This window comes from Eurytemora carolleeae, unplaced genomic scaffold (genome assembly GCF_000591075.1).
Source record: "Eurytemora carolleeae unplaced genomic scaffold, Eaff_2.0 scaffold1050, whole genome shotgun sequence".
NCBI classification, from domain to species: Eukaryota; Metazoa; Arthropoda; class Copepoda; order Calanoida; family Temoridae; genus Eurytemora; species Eurytemora carolleeae.
This window is the reverse complement of record NW_019396939.1, coordinates 1,346-14,898: the sequence shown is the minus strand read 5'-3', so window position 1 is coordinate 14,898 and position 13,553 is coordinate 1,346. Positions and strand designations below refer to the sequence as shown.

The window sequence follows — 13,553 nt, the reverse complement described above, 5'->3', positions numbered from 1 at the left end:
TAATTTTCTATTCTTCAAATCATCTAGTTAAAACATCAATATCAACATTCCCTAATTACCAATTCCATATTGTGTCATTTTGAGAGGATTAGATTTTGAACACAAAAAACCTCTATATTTTTGTAACCAGAATTATTCAGTGCATTCACTGCTAGAAAATTACACCTATGCTATAAATTTGCACAAATCATTTATTTCAATATAAACTGAGGAAATTATTGAGACCTTTCCAAGGAGGATTGCCAGAAATAGAGAGAATACATACATTTGGTTCAATTTCTTTCCTATGTATTGTACAGGTTGTACAACATTTTGAAAAGCATGGTACTCTTGAAGCCATAATCTGATCAAGATTGTGGACGACTTTAAAAGTGTTTAATTGTAGAAATGAAAATAAATCAAAAACATGAAATGGGACCTTGTGTGTTATGGATTTCAACATAAATGCCTGATCTTGATCGTTTGTTAATGCAAATTAATCTAATCTTTATTTGATATCCCACACGGGAATCTTACCTGCAGTCAGGGGTTGCAGGAAGCTTTTAAGATATGGAAAGCTTTAGTGTTTTTAGATCCTTCCCAATGTGGTTAATGACCATCGAGGTATAAACAGAGATCATTTAAAATCAGTAAAATCCATGGTTTCCAGGGGGTTTCAGACCTAACAGGGGCTGAGCCGCCGCACCCTTTGAAAATACNATAATTATCTGACACAGAAGTTACCAGCTATGAATATCTAATTCAAAGACAATGCTTTCTGAGGGTACCATATTTAATAGAACATGCCACTAGATCCATTAACTTCTGGTTGCAGTCTCTTTGGCCTTTAAGCTGGAAAAGTTGTATTAAAGTTGAAAAAAAAAGAAAACAAGAAAACAAGAAAAGAAAAATAATCTTTTTATGTTTTCTAAAAAGTAAAAGTTTGAGTTTGACATTTGTTTCACTGAATAATGAAAACATTTGTGTCAACGCTGTAATATTTACACTAGCTTGGGAACCCAGCTTGGCCTGGAAACTAAAGTTTCTTCCCGTGTTGTTACCGAGTTCCCCAATCAAATTTTGAAGTAAAGGGTTCCTGAGTTATGATCAGACTTCCTAAAAAACCTGACAAACAGAAATTAATACTTTATATTTATCCAGGTATATACGTGTATATACAGGTATATACAGGTATATACAGGTATATATTCTATCTAAGTGTTGAATGCTGTGAACTATTATTGTTTGAGCTTAAGAAATGCGCCAGCTCACTTTTGAGAAACCACAATTGAACAAAAAAATAAGAAAGTGAACGACCCATTTAATTTTTTTTTTCAATCGTTCAAAAACATAGATTTCGTTTATTCCTAGTTTGTTCATTTTATTACTGAACAATTTCCATCTCTAGTTATATACAGTCTAGTTGTATACAGTCTAGTTGTATACAGTCTAGTTGTATACAGTCTAGTTGTATACAGTCTAGTTGTATACAGTCGTCTCTAAAATCTCATCCTTGTGGGGAACTCTGTAAGTAAAGTGTAAATAAAGTAATTATGTCTTAGTCACAAACTCAAAAAGTCTCATCCCTATATCTTTGCAACTTAATGGTGTAAACCTTTGATATTTTAAACTAAGATTGCCTGATCTAACAGAATTCATTGTTTGGAATATCTATGTGTTACTAGTTTGGGTTGCAAAAAAATTTGGATTAGAAAATTCATTTGTGTCGAAAAGCCTCAACTCCTAAAAATAAATTTTCTTATTCTAAAATCGCAACTATTTAGTTAAAGTCAATAGTTTAAAAAGTAGGAAAAGTCCCTTATTTAAATGGAGGATCACATGAAATTGTGTATACAGTCCCTTTAAGTCAATAATGTACAGAGTTTAAAATAGGAACAGTCCCTTCTTTAAATGGAGGATTACTTGAATGTGTATACATCCTCTTTATGTCAATGATGTTTAAAGTAGGACCAGTCCCCTATTTAAATGGAGGATCACATGAAATTGTGTATACGGTCTCTTTATGGCAATGATGTACAGAGTTTAAATTAGAAACAGTCCCTTCTTTAAATGGAGGATCACATGAAATTGTGTATACAGTCCCTTTATGGCAATGATGTACAGAGTTTAAATTAGAAACAGTCCCTTTTTTAAATGGAGGATCACATGAAATTGTGTATACAGTCCCTTTATGGCAATGATGTACAGAGTTTGAATTAGAAACAGTCCCTTCTTTAAATGGAGGATCACATGAAATTGTGTATACAGTCCCTTTAAGTCAATGATGTATAAAATGTATAGTAGTCTAGTAGCGGCCTAGTCCGAGTAAATTTTAAATCCGGAAGCAATAAGCATTATTCTTCTTTTTACAATATAGGCCATTATACCCTTGGTGCTGGAAACCTAGGATATATATTGCCAAAGCCTAACTAGGCTTTTATTTCTCTGCATTGAGTTATGGATATTTAGAAATATAGGCATATTTTTATTGTTAAAGGAAAAGTAACCGTAATTTCAAGTGACGCTCATGCAAAGATGGCAATGTATGATTCACAGCAGTATCCTCAAAAGCTCTCTCTGATGAAGTAATATGAATTAGATATTCATTTTTTTGTTTAATATTTAGTCTATTATCAAGTTTTACATATTTAAAGAGATTGTTCATATATTTTAAAATGCAAACTAACACAACTTATGAACACAACTAAGTCTTTCTTACTGCTGAAATTCATGATTAAAGGGACTGTGAGCGTAATCTCAAGATGACAATTTCTGATTCACAAGGGTACTTCTTGAAGTCTTTGTCTGACCAAGTATAAAATAAATTATATATCAATTTTTAGAATTTTAAAAACTAATAATTTTCCATTATGGGTTTTCCACAAAAGTGACTTTTGAATTTTTATTACAGGAGAACATATTGAACCCATCCANATTGGCAGTTTTCAAGAAGAGTCTGAAGTCAGTAGATTAACTCGTTGGGATGAGGGGAATGACAGGTAGAAAGTCCGCCAGAGAACTACATTCCTTGATTCATTATTATCGTGTTTATTTGTTCATATATTTCCTTTATTTCATATGGTAACAATATAGGAATTAACACTTTTGAAAATAGAAAAACTACAATACATTGTAGCATTGTGATCTTTGCATGGAGAGTCACTTGGAATAACGCTTACAGTCCCTTTAAAATCTTTGAATTTGTTAATTTGAATTCTGAATTAAAGGTTTAAATTAAGTTTGTTGCCAATCGATCAAAACCAATTAATTAAATTGGATTTCTGTAATGCCAGATCAACAATAAATTAATAAATTAAATTACTCAGCCTGGCATGAATTTAATATGATTCCAATTCTCTCTCTAAAAGGATTTCTTGTTTTTAGAAGTGCATAGTACATAGGTATAAAAATCAAAAGAGATTTTTTTTGGGTGATTTGTACACTAAAGGCCTAAACAATTTTGATATGAAAAATTTTAAAATAGGACTTTTTTCATCGTTGTGACTATTCCTTCCTTAAAACTGTTTTATTGAAAGCTTAATTTAAAGTAAATATCTGAATGGAGAGCGGAACCATGTCTGATTCACAACAGTACCGTTTAAATATTGTTTTTACCATAAAAATGCTTGTGTTTGTTAAGTACTTTGAATATGAGCTTTAAAAACAATTTTGTGAGAAAATAAGCATTTTCATTTCAATTTTAAAACAGAATATTTGGAATAATCAGTAAATACACACTTTCTAGCGATAAAATTTAGGATATTTCTGTCATTAAAACAAAAATTTTAGGTATCTTTAAACTGCTTAAACTTTTAATGAGTTCATTGGATAGCAGCACGTAGAAAATAAAATGATTAGGCATTCCCATATTTATTTTTATTAAATAATTGACTTTTTCATTTATTAAGATATTTCTAAATTTAAAGATGGCAATTGGAACTCTTGTAAAAAAAATTTTTTTTAGCAATAGGTTATTGAATCATCACACTAAATACTGAAAATAGGTTATTGAATCATCACACTAAATACTGAAAATAGGTTATTGAATCATCACACTAAATACTGAAAATAACTGATAATTTCCATCAATCTTGTCAATTTTCTCATCATAATATTTTTGTAAATTTATGTCATAGACCGGTCATATTTCATGAATTCTTAATTTTTCAAGTAACCAAAGCTTAAAAGATAAATATTTCAAATTGAGGTTTACGCCATCAGGTTGCAAATATTGAGGCTATTATTCAATTTACATGTTATCTAGGATTTCTCTTTCTTTAAAACCAATACAAGAGTATCAATGATAGAGATATCTGTCTGAAATTGATAAAATTCCAACCAAATTCCAGGACCCATTCTTTTCTTTTTTATCTAAATAGTTGCTTTCTTTCAGTATTTTCTACATAGACCCTAATTTGAACATAGATATTTCTATCTGAACCGTTAGTTAACATTCTCAATTATATTGTAGAATTGTTAAATATGAAAGGAACCACCCAAAAAGGGGGATCAATATTCTAGTAGTCATCAAGTCATGCACCAATAAAAGAACAAAGTAGTTGAACATTTATATTGAAAGTGAAACAAATACTAAACTAAACTAAACTAAACTAAAGGTTTTCCTCTTTTTGGCTGGATACCTCCTTTGGCTAGATACCTCCTTTAAGTATCCCCCCTAGTAACATATCCCCTCCAGTAACATATCTCCTCCGGCAATATATCTCACCCGGCAACATATCTCCTGTGCAACATGTTGTTTTCCCACAGCTCCGATCCAACCAAGCAGTTTCCATTCCTGTGGACTGACTGCTTCATAGGTTGTCCATCCTTCCACTGTGGGGAGTTGGCAAAAGTCTTCATCCTCTCCTTGTGAGAGCTGGTGCACAACTAAACTTATTCTTTTTTAGGTCTCCTTTTATATCCTGTGATCCTGTCTTATCAACACATCCTTATCGTGTTTGGCAAGCTAGAGTGTCTAGATAAGGCAGAGGAGGGGGGTCATAACACCTCTCCTCTGGGGGAAGCTTTTTGTACTTCTTCATTACCGACTCTGAGACTTTAACTCTATCAGGGCGCTGGGTTAGGGGATCCCTGGAATGGTCAACAGTGGCCCGCCTGTCACTAATAGGTGGGAGTCCGAAGGGAGGGAGGGAGGTCTGGGTTGCTTCCTGCAGGGAGAGGGTTTTCGTCGGCAATTTCACTATACCAGTAATTGTCCCTAGCGTCGTAGAATACACCAACCCTAGCCCCCATGGTACTCGCATATGACATAGACTCTTTAAAGGGGTTGCCCTTGAATCCGCAGATGAGATCCCTTAGTCTGTTCACTGCTGAAGTAAAGGCCCCCTCATTGTCAATGGAGAAGATAACGTCCTCGAGCACCTTTAGCGACCCATCCCAAAGCCCATGGATAGTTCAATCCGGTTTGATAGAGAGGCTTCGATATAAGTAAAGGCTTTAACTACTGTGTGATAAGACTTGATGTTCAGAGATTTTCTTCGTTGATCAGAAACCTTGGTCATTTGGGCCAGTTCCCCAGACTGGCCGCTTGTTCCCAGTGCGCTCAAGGACACGGAACCAGAAGCACTACCACAGAGTGGCTGGTCTGCTGGGTTGCCCGAGTCATTCGCTTTGTAGACACACTGGGGCTTATCTTAACCATACAGAGAAGGGAATCTTCATCCGCAACAGGAAGATGTATAGTGCGCTCAGCATAACCGCGGACGTGCATGATATATCCATACTAGTGAGAAAACTAAGACTCAACCACAGATTAATATCTCTTGCATACAATTGGACGACCGGCAGTGCTGCAGTTGGACATTTCATATCACAAATAGTCCTAGACGAGATCAACTTCAAGTCAGGTTGCATCCCCCATCATAACACGGCCCACGGGATAGTGGGTTGACAAGCCATTAGACATCAGCAGAGCAGTTTCAAAGGAAGAGAGATATATGGGCTGTAGGATACCCGGAGTCTACCCTGAGGAAGACACAAAACTGCCCAAATCGATGAAACAGGTTCTGGCTCTACTCAAGAACGACTATCACATTCACGAGGTACCAGGAGGCATGGACACGGGTGAGGACAGAAGGAGGGCAAAACTACTAGAGGGCCTGGAAGAGGTTTGCAAGGATGCAAATGGACTAGTGGATCTGTTTAAGGACTTGGGCACCTATGATGGGATCGTGCTCGACTTGTGTTACTTGTTTAATTATCTCCCCACCCCGGACAGGGACATAGTGACCATGCTCAAGGTGACTCAAGAAAAGATGATGGAATACAGGTCAACGAATCCCCAAGCAGAGAGGGATTTCATTGGGTTTTGCGAAATTTACGATCTCCTGGTTACAGCATCGAAAGAGCACTCTGCACCTAATTATGAATGCGCTGAGGGGAAGGAGGTTGAAGTGAGGACCGCAATCAAGCAGGCCATCAAGTATGGCCCTTGCAACCCTCCCGTGTCTCTGTGGGGGGCCGCCCGCCTCAAGAAGCACTTCCCTTTCGTCCACACGGCAAACAAGGCCTTTATACAAGCCAAGGACGTAACACAAGTACCTGCTAAGTACGATGAATATGTGAATCCTGGGTCCTCCATGTTTAGGAGAAACGTGTCTGCAAATGAGCTCCTGTTCAGCATGTTCCACGGTGACGACTGCGGGGGAGGAGTGAAAATGGAGAAATACAAGGAGTTGTTCGCGGCTGACATGGTAAAGTGAGATAATATCACAGATCTTGCCACCAAGGCTGAGAATACGAAGGATGCATTAACCTCGCATGAGACTCTTTCCTTGAATGAGCCTAGTCAACGAATGCTAAGCGAGATGTATTCTAGCAATCCTGTCCCGGCGAACCACTTGGTTAATATTGCAATGGGTGCCAGCAGGGCAGATATGGACCTGGCCTTCAGGATGTTCTTGTCCAAATCTTCCGAAGTAGCAGTGTTTCGGATCCGTATAATTTTGATGCGGATCCGGATCCGGATCCATGGATCCGCATCCGTGATGATGGATCCAGATCCTGACTCTGATAAGGATCTGGATCAGAGGTAACTTTTGATTCTGTGAATCGGATTTTCCCTATTAAATGTTATGCAAGGTTATAATTTATAAACTATATTTATTATATATTCCGAAATGTAACAAAAAAATATAGACTTTTTGGAGTAATCCTTTGGACAGGCCGATCAATCACTTCTTGAAGAGATAGTCCCTGTTAGCCTTGAGCAGGAGAAGGGTGTCCAACATGTCGGCCTTGATCATGTTCCGGAGGTCAGACTTCTGCAGCTTCAAGGCTGAGAATAGGCTCTCAACCAAAACATGGGTCGGGGGCATAGCCCTTAGGATCCTGGAGACCTCCTTTATTACAGTCAGATAGGCCTCAATTGGGTCCTTAAGCTTCTTCAGCTCCTTCCTGTCGGCCTTGATGGTATTTAGGGCAGCGACAACGTTTGCCCTCATCTTGTCTCTGGCTGTGGTCGACCCTGATCTGTACCTTGATGTAGATCTAAAAACAAGGAAATATTGTTTTAATAACTTTTAACTTTGGATCAAATTAAATAACAAAACAAAAAGATGAAACTAAAAACTTAAAAAGTTTAACTTATCCTTTCTTATAATTTATTTAAATATGGCTCCTTCTTGAATAATATGATGAAGAATAAAAATATATATTATTGAAAATACATGCTTTCCTTTTAATAGACAAATTTAATTAATTAAATATGTAATTGTCTGGTTACACTTGAAGAATACTGAATAATCATCATTCATTAATTCATATTTATCTAATATCTAAATCTTAATAAAGTATAAGTTAATGTCTAAAAATCTAAATTAAAATCAATATCTTTACCTCTCAGTCGGCGGTGGAGTTAACATCACCCTCTCCTTGTTGGGGTACCGCGCCTCCTTGGCCACGTTCCTCAGCTTAGCCACAATGCCCTTGATGCTCTTGTGCTTCAAGCCATCTCCGACGGCCAACTGGAGGGTGTGTGCGGCACAGCGCATATGCTCGCAGCATGGTGGGCAGGAAGCCTCAAGGTCGAGGTCGGAGGGCTGCACATCGTCGTCTTCATCTTCATCGTCTTCATCATCGTCTACATCAACATCTCCACTCCCTCCTTCAGCTTGGATATCAAGGTTGATTTGCTTAACAGTCCCAATCATGTTTTTTGCGTTGTCCGTCACGCACATGATGACGTTCTTGAGGGGAATCTTGTATTCATCAAGAACCTTCTGGATCATGACCTTGATGAACTTGCCCTTATGTTCGCATAAGGTGTCCATGACGGCCAAGGTCTTCGTTATGGACTGCTCATTGGACATGTATCTGACGTTCAGGCCCAGATAGTTCACCCGGATTCTGGTCAAGGCGTCAAACTTGAGGTAGACAAGCTTTCCCTTGAGGTTCTCCTTCATCGCAATCTTCATGGCCTTGGCGGCGTCAATGATGTACTTCCGGACCTGGTCTTAATCGAGGGACACCCAGGTAATACACATATATTTTTTTTTTTATAAATATTATATTATTAAATGAAATGGGTGTAAAATACAAATGTATTAATTAGAAAAGAAATATTTCAATTCCTCCCACTCCCCCCCCCCTAAAAATTGAAAGAAAAGTGTAAACAAACAAAAATTAAAGAAAGAAACAGTTTAAATTTAACTTACTGACAAAACAGCAAATTGAAGAGTTACCTATAGACTTAGAAATTAGAATAGTAAAAAAAATATTTAATTTCCTTGAGCTTCTCAGCCATTTCTCCTTTTAAACTTTTGAAAACCTCTGAACTGAAAAAGCGGAATGGGACAAAATGCTGCATGGCGAACTTGACAATCCCGAGCTTGAACGTGATGGCGGTCATCTTGACCACCACCGTGTCTGACTTGACAAACGCCGCCATGCGAGCTTGCTGGACACCTATTATTGAGATATTCATAATACTTTTCTTTAAAAAATTCTGTCCACGTGGGAATACACGTTAAAAGTGAGGACTATGGTATTTCTCATACCTGTTACCCTTACACCCCCATCTTCCTCCGCCTACCTCCTAAATTCCAATCTTATCCTACTTCACGAGCAGATATAGTGGAACTCAGAAACTGCTTTTCTGTGGAATCTTAATCAAAACTTTCTGAGAGAGATCATCATTGGTTTCATTGGGTGTTCCTTTCCTAGGGGGTACATCTAAATCACCTTGAACCTAGCCGAATGCAGTTAAGGCTAGGAGGTCTTTTAATTTCTTTCTAAATTACTGCAAGACACTGATACATGCAATGCAGCTGACAAAGGGAAGTTCTCATTACAACAATGTCAGCATTAAACCTGCATAGATGGCTGATATCAAAAAACAACTGAAATAAATACAGAAACTCAAGACCTGATATTGAAATACTAAAAATTGCCTGATCAGCATCTCAAAACTGCATATTAACCCTCCTGGGGGGGCGGGGGTATGCAGCTAATTGAACGAGCACAACAGGACAGCCAGGAAACAAGATGATTGGAAAAATGATTATCTGCATTCTGAATTAAATACATGTATCAAATAATTTGTTTCATAAAAAAAATTAAAAATAAATAAATTGATAAAGTTAAAAATAATACTTTTTTTCTTCAATAATTTAATTACTTAATTAAAAAGAATAACACAATCTTTCATCTATCAAGGGCATATTTAATTGCGTCATAATACTTTTTCTTTAATGTAATTTAAAAAAGTAACAAAATCTAAGGCATATTTCATCCCATCATCTGTGTAAAAGCATGTAAACAGTAAATAATTCATATAAATATATGTATGTATATATGTTTTTTTTTTAGTAATATGTATGCCTTGGGCTTCTTCGCTGCAATTGCATCTTTAGCTGCGGCCTCCTCCTTCTCTATCTTCACGAACTCTTTAGGATGATTCCTCCTTACATGCCGCTTAAGATTACCCAATCTTGATCCTAAAAAAAAATATTTTTTTTAAGCATTTTTCTATTACTCTTTAACTTCTAAATCTAAAGTTTGAAAAATAATAATATGTAAATGAGGTTTAATCTTTTATAAGTTAAATAATTAAAATATTCTTACTATAATGTTCAAATTTTGGTCGATCTCCTACCTTTGTCCCCTTCCTTTTCGGCCCCTTTGGTAATTATGTTGCCGCATATTTTCTTCTCTTCGCCGTCGTCCTTGTTAATGTTGATCTGGCAGACCCAGCTGTCCATCTCCTCCTTGAAGTACTCATAGACCCCTCCTAACTTCGCCTTTTTATATGGCGGCATTCTCTAATCTCGACTTATAATATGGTCTGAAATATGTATAAAGTACGGTAGTACCATAATGGGTGGTACTAAATACAATTTACATAAATTAAGATATATTTATATCAATATATTAATAATTAATATAGTCTAATTCAGCCCTAGCTTGTTCCGATCACGTTCATCTTTTAAAAATGAATACTTTATATATTTGAAATTTGCGCCATGTGAGCATTTGCCTCTGAGTAATCCTAAAGTTAAAAATGTTGTCATTACTATTTTATAAATGTAAACATTAAATTAATAAAGATAATTTGGAAAAATTTTCGTCATGTAAATAATACATTTACGAACCATTTTGATTTATTTATTCCATGGTTTTGGTTAATATTTGGCACTACCCGGATCCATATCAACGTTTCCTGATACGGATCCGGATCCGACCAAATGATACGGATCCAACCGGATCCGAAACGCTGGGAAGTAGGGTCATGTTTGTTCAATAGCATCGACATTAAGGGATGGAGCCCCGGGGTGTCTAGGCAATTCTTCTTGAATCATCACAATACAGTACTCGGGTATACGCAAGCGGACCACAACATCACTTTCGCGAAAGTCTAGGAGAACTTGAGATTTGTATGTAGACGAGATGGTCTAAATGTGGATATGGATATAGACGAAGGAATGGTCCAGGGATGGACCGGGAGATATGATTGCATCCTCCATAGCCATATCCTTCTCTACGTGACAGCCAAGCTGAGAAAGAAGGGAATACTGTCTGCAGGAGAGTGGTACAAGGGGAAGGTTATGATAGATGAAACACTCTTCTGCTTTTTCTTCTCGAGAAAATCAACCAAGATAGAGAAGGAATTAAAGTGTTCACTCATAGAAGAAGCTCTGACTGAAGCCTATGCAGAGCTCGGGCTCGTAATTGCGAAGGACAAGACAATCATTTCAACTCTGAACTTCACATTCCTGAATCGCTTCTTTTCGAAGGGGGCAGAGGTCGTCAAGCCAATCCGCACGATGATGAAAGTCTGCACTTCTTCAGACCGGATGATAGGTACCTTTCAGGGGCAGGTGCAAGACATCACGGGGTCCATTCGAGGTGCAATAGAGAAGGGTGCAGATCCCATGCTCATGTATGTGATGGCCCTGCGCCTCGCAATGAGTACACAGCCCTGCAATGGGATCCAAACATTGCCAAGAGTAACATCATATCAAATCATAGCTCCCTCTTACCTGGGCTGGTTGGGATTCCCAGCGTGCATGGACTTTATAACTAAAGAAAAGACAGATCCAATGCGCCCTGTGAACATGTTTATACAGAATCTTGCTGAGATAGATGAGAGCTCGGAATCCTTAGGCGAGATAAAGTCAGTGGTCGGCGCTCTTTATCTCGCACAGTTCCAGAACCCGAATGTGTATAGCTTTATGTCTAACCCCACGTTTCCAGCCTACCAGGGGGTAGACAACCCTACCTCTAGTCTGAGACGGATTTTGAGGAACATGGTGAAATGTGGGAACTTCTGCGAAGAGATGGTGAATGCTGCAATGGTTGACTCCAGCACGAAGGTGGCAGACACGATATGGGAGATGGTGAGAGCGTGCATGTGGGACCCGGCCGTCCTGGAGTCTGTAGGTACCATGAGGCCCTATGCCAGCCAGATGAAGCTGCTGGTTAAGTTAATGGAGTGTGAATCTTGCAGTAAGCTCATGAGCCCTCTCCATTTGGCTAGATGCAGGCGGTATACGAGAGTACATAGCAAAACGTCTGTGTCTTCCATCCTGAGTAGATGCAATGTAGATTACCCAGATAGAAGCGTCAGAAGAGTAATTTTGATTGCACGGACCAGGCCTCCATGTGAGCTCACCAGATTCGTACTGGAAACCTACTAAAGCTATTTAGGCGTAAGCATGGTAAATTTTGCTCTGCCTGATCCCATAGAAGTTGTGGTGAGGCCCAGAGAGGATGAGCATATACTGGTAGTTGCGAGGTACGAGCCGCCCTTGTCGACTGGGAATGATATTACTAATGTCTCTACAGGACACGCCTGGAGCAGCCCGAGCTTTACCTACAACGACATGCATACGGGAAGATCTCAAAAGGTCAGGGACGTGACCAAGGTGTCCAAAAGGAATCTTTGACGTGACAAATCCTGCCTACCGCAGCCTGCCTGTAGAATTGTTAAATATGAAAGGAACCACCCAAAAAGGGGGATCAATATTCTAGTAGTCATCATGTCATGCACCAATAAAAGAACAAAGTAGTTGAACATTTATATTGAAAGTGAAACAAATACTAAACTAAACTAAACTAAAGGTTTTCCTCTTTTTGGCTGGATACCTCCTTTGGCTAGATACCTACTTTGGCTAGATACCTCCTTTGGCTAGATACTTCCTTTAAGTATCCCCTCCAGTAACATATCCCCTCCAGTAACATATCTCCTCCGGCAATATATCTCTCCAGGCAACATATCTCCTTCAGCAACATGTTGTTTTCCCACGGCTCCGATCCAACCAAGCAGTTTCCATTCCTGTGGACTGACTGCTTCATAGGTTGTCCATCCTTCTACTGTGGGGAGTTGGCAAAAGTCTTCATCCTCTCCTTGTGAGAGCTGGTGCACAACCAAACTTATTCCTGTGATCCTGTCTTATCAACACATCCTTATCGTGTTTGGCAAGCTAGAGTATCTAGATAAGGCGGAGGATGGGGGTCTACCCAACCTCTTAGGATGAGGTAGGGGGTGGAGGTTACAATGTTAATGGAAGATATTCTATAAATTAGAATAAAACATTTAAATACATTAAAACATGTAAAAGAAATATTTTAAACATACAAAATTTTATTTTCTATTTTCTGTAAGTTTTCCAATTTTTAACCACAATAGTTGCCATCATTATATTAGAATTTAAGTTCTTTTTCCTCAACATAAACCGTTATTTCCAGTGGATTTTCTCTTTATTAAACAAAATCTTCAGTTTTTTTTAAAAATCCAGTTCATTATCAGAATTCTAGCAGAATTATTCAGTGAAATCAATGCAATAATTTGAGGTCAAACTTTGATGCTTAAGTGCGCTTATCTACTTCGCATAATCTTGGTTTCTCACATGACCATACATTCAGGGAATATGTTTCCAATTAAAAACTTTCTAAAAATCAATCAATCAAGAAAGGAAAAAATCTGGAAATTTTCAGTTTTACAATATTCGGAAAAATGGTGATTTAAAACAATTCAATTAAATGCTGAAACCAATTGTTTCATTATATTTCTGTAAAAAGTATACCAAGTAGGGAAGGGAAAAACATGGCATGGA

At 37.8% G+C, this 13,553-nt stretch overlaps 1 long non-coding RNA gene across 1 annotated transcript; it reads right to left on the bottom strand.

The window, feature by feature from the left end:
* Positions 1-4,535: 4,535 nt before the first annotated feature.
* Positions 4,536-12,859, bottom strand: LOC111710337 (uncharacterized). The gene is made up of 2 exons (XR_002767040.1): positions 12,583-12,859; positions 4,536-4,636 (listed from the first exon to the last, which is right to left on the bottom strand). It is a non-coding gene; the product is annotated as an uncharacterized LOC111710337 (long non-coding RNA).
* Between the last annotated feature and the right edge of the window lie 694 nt (positions 12,860-13,553).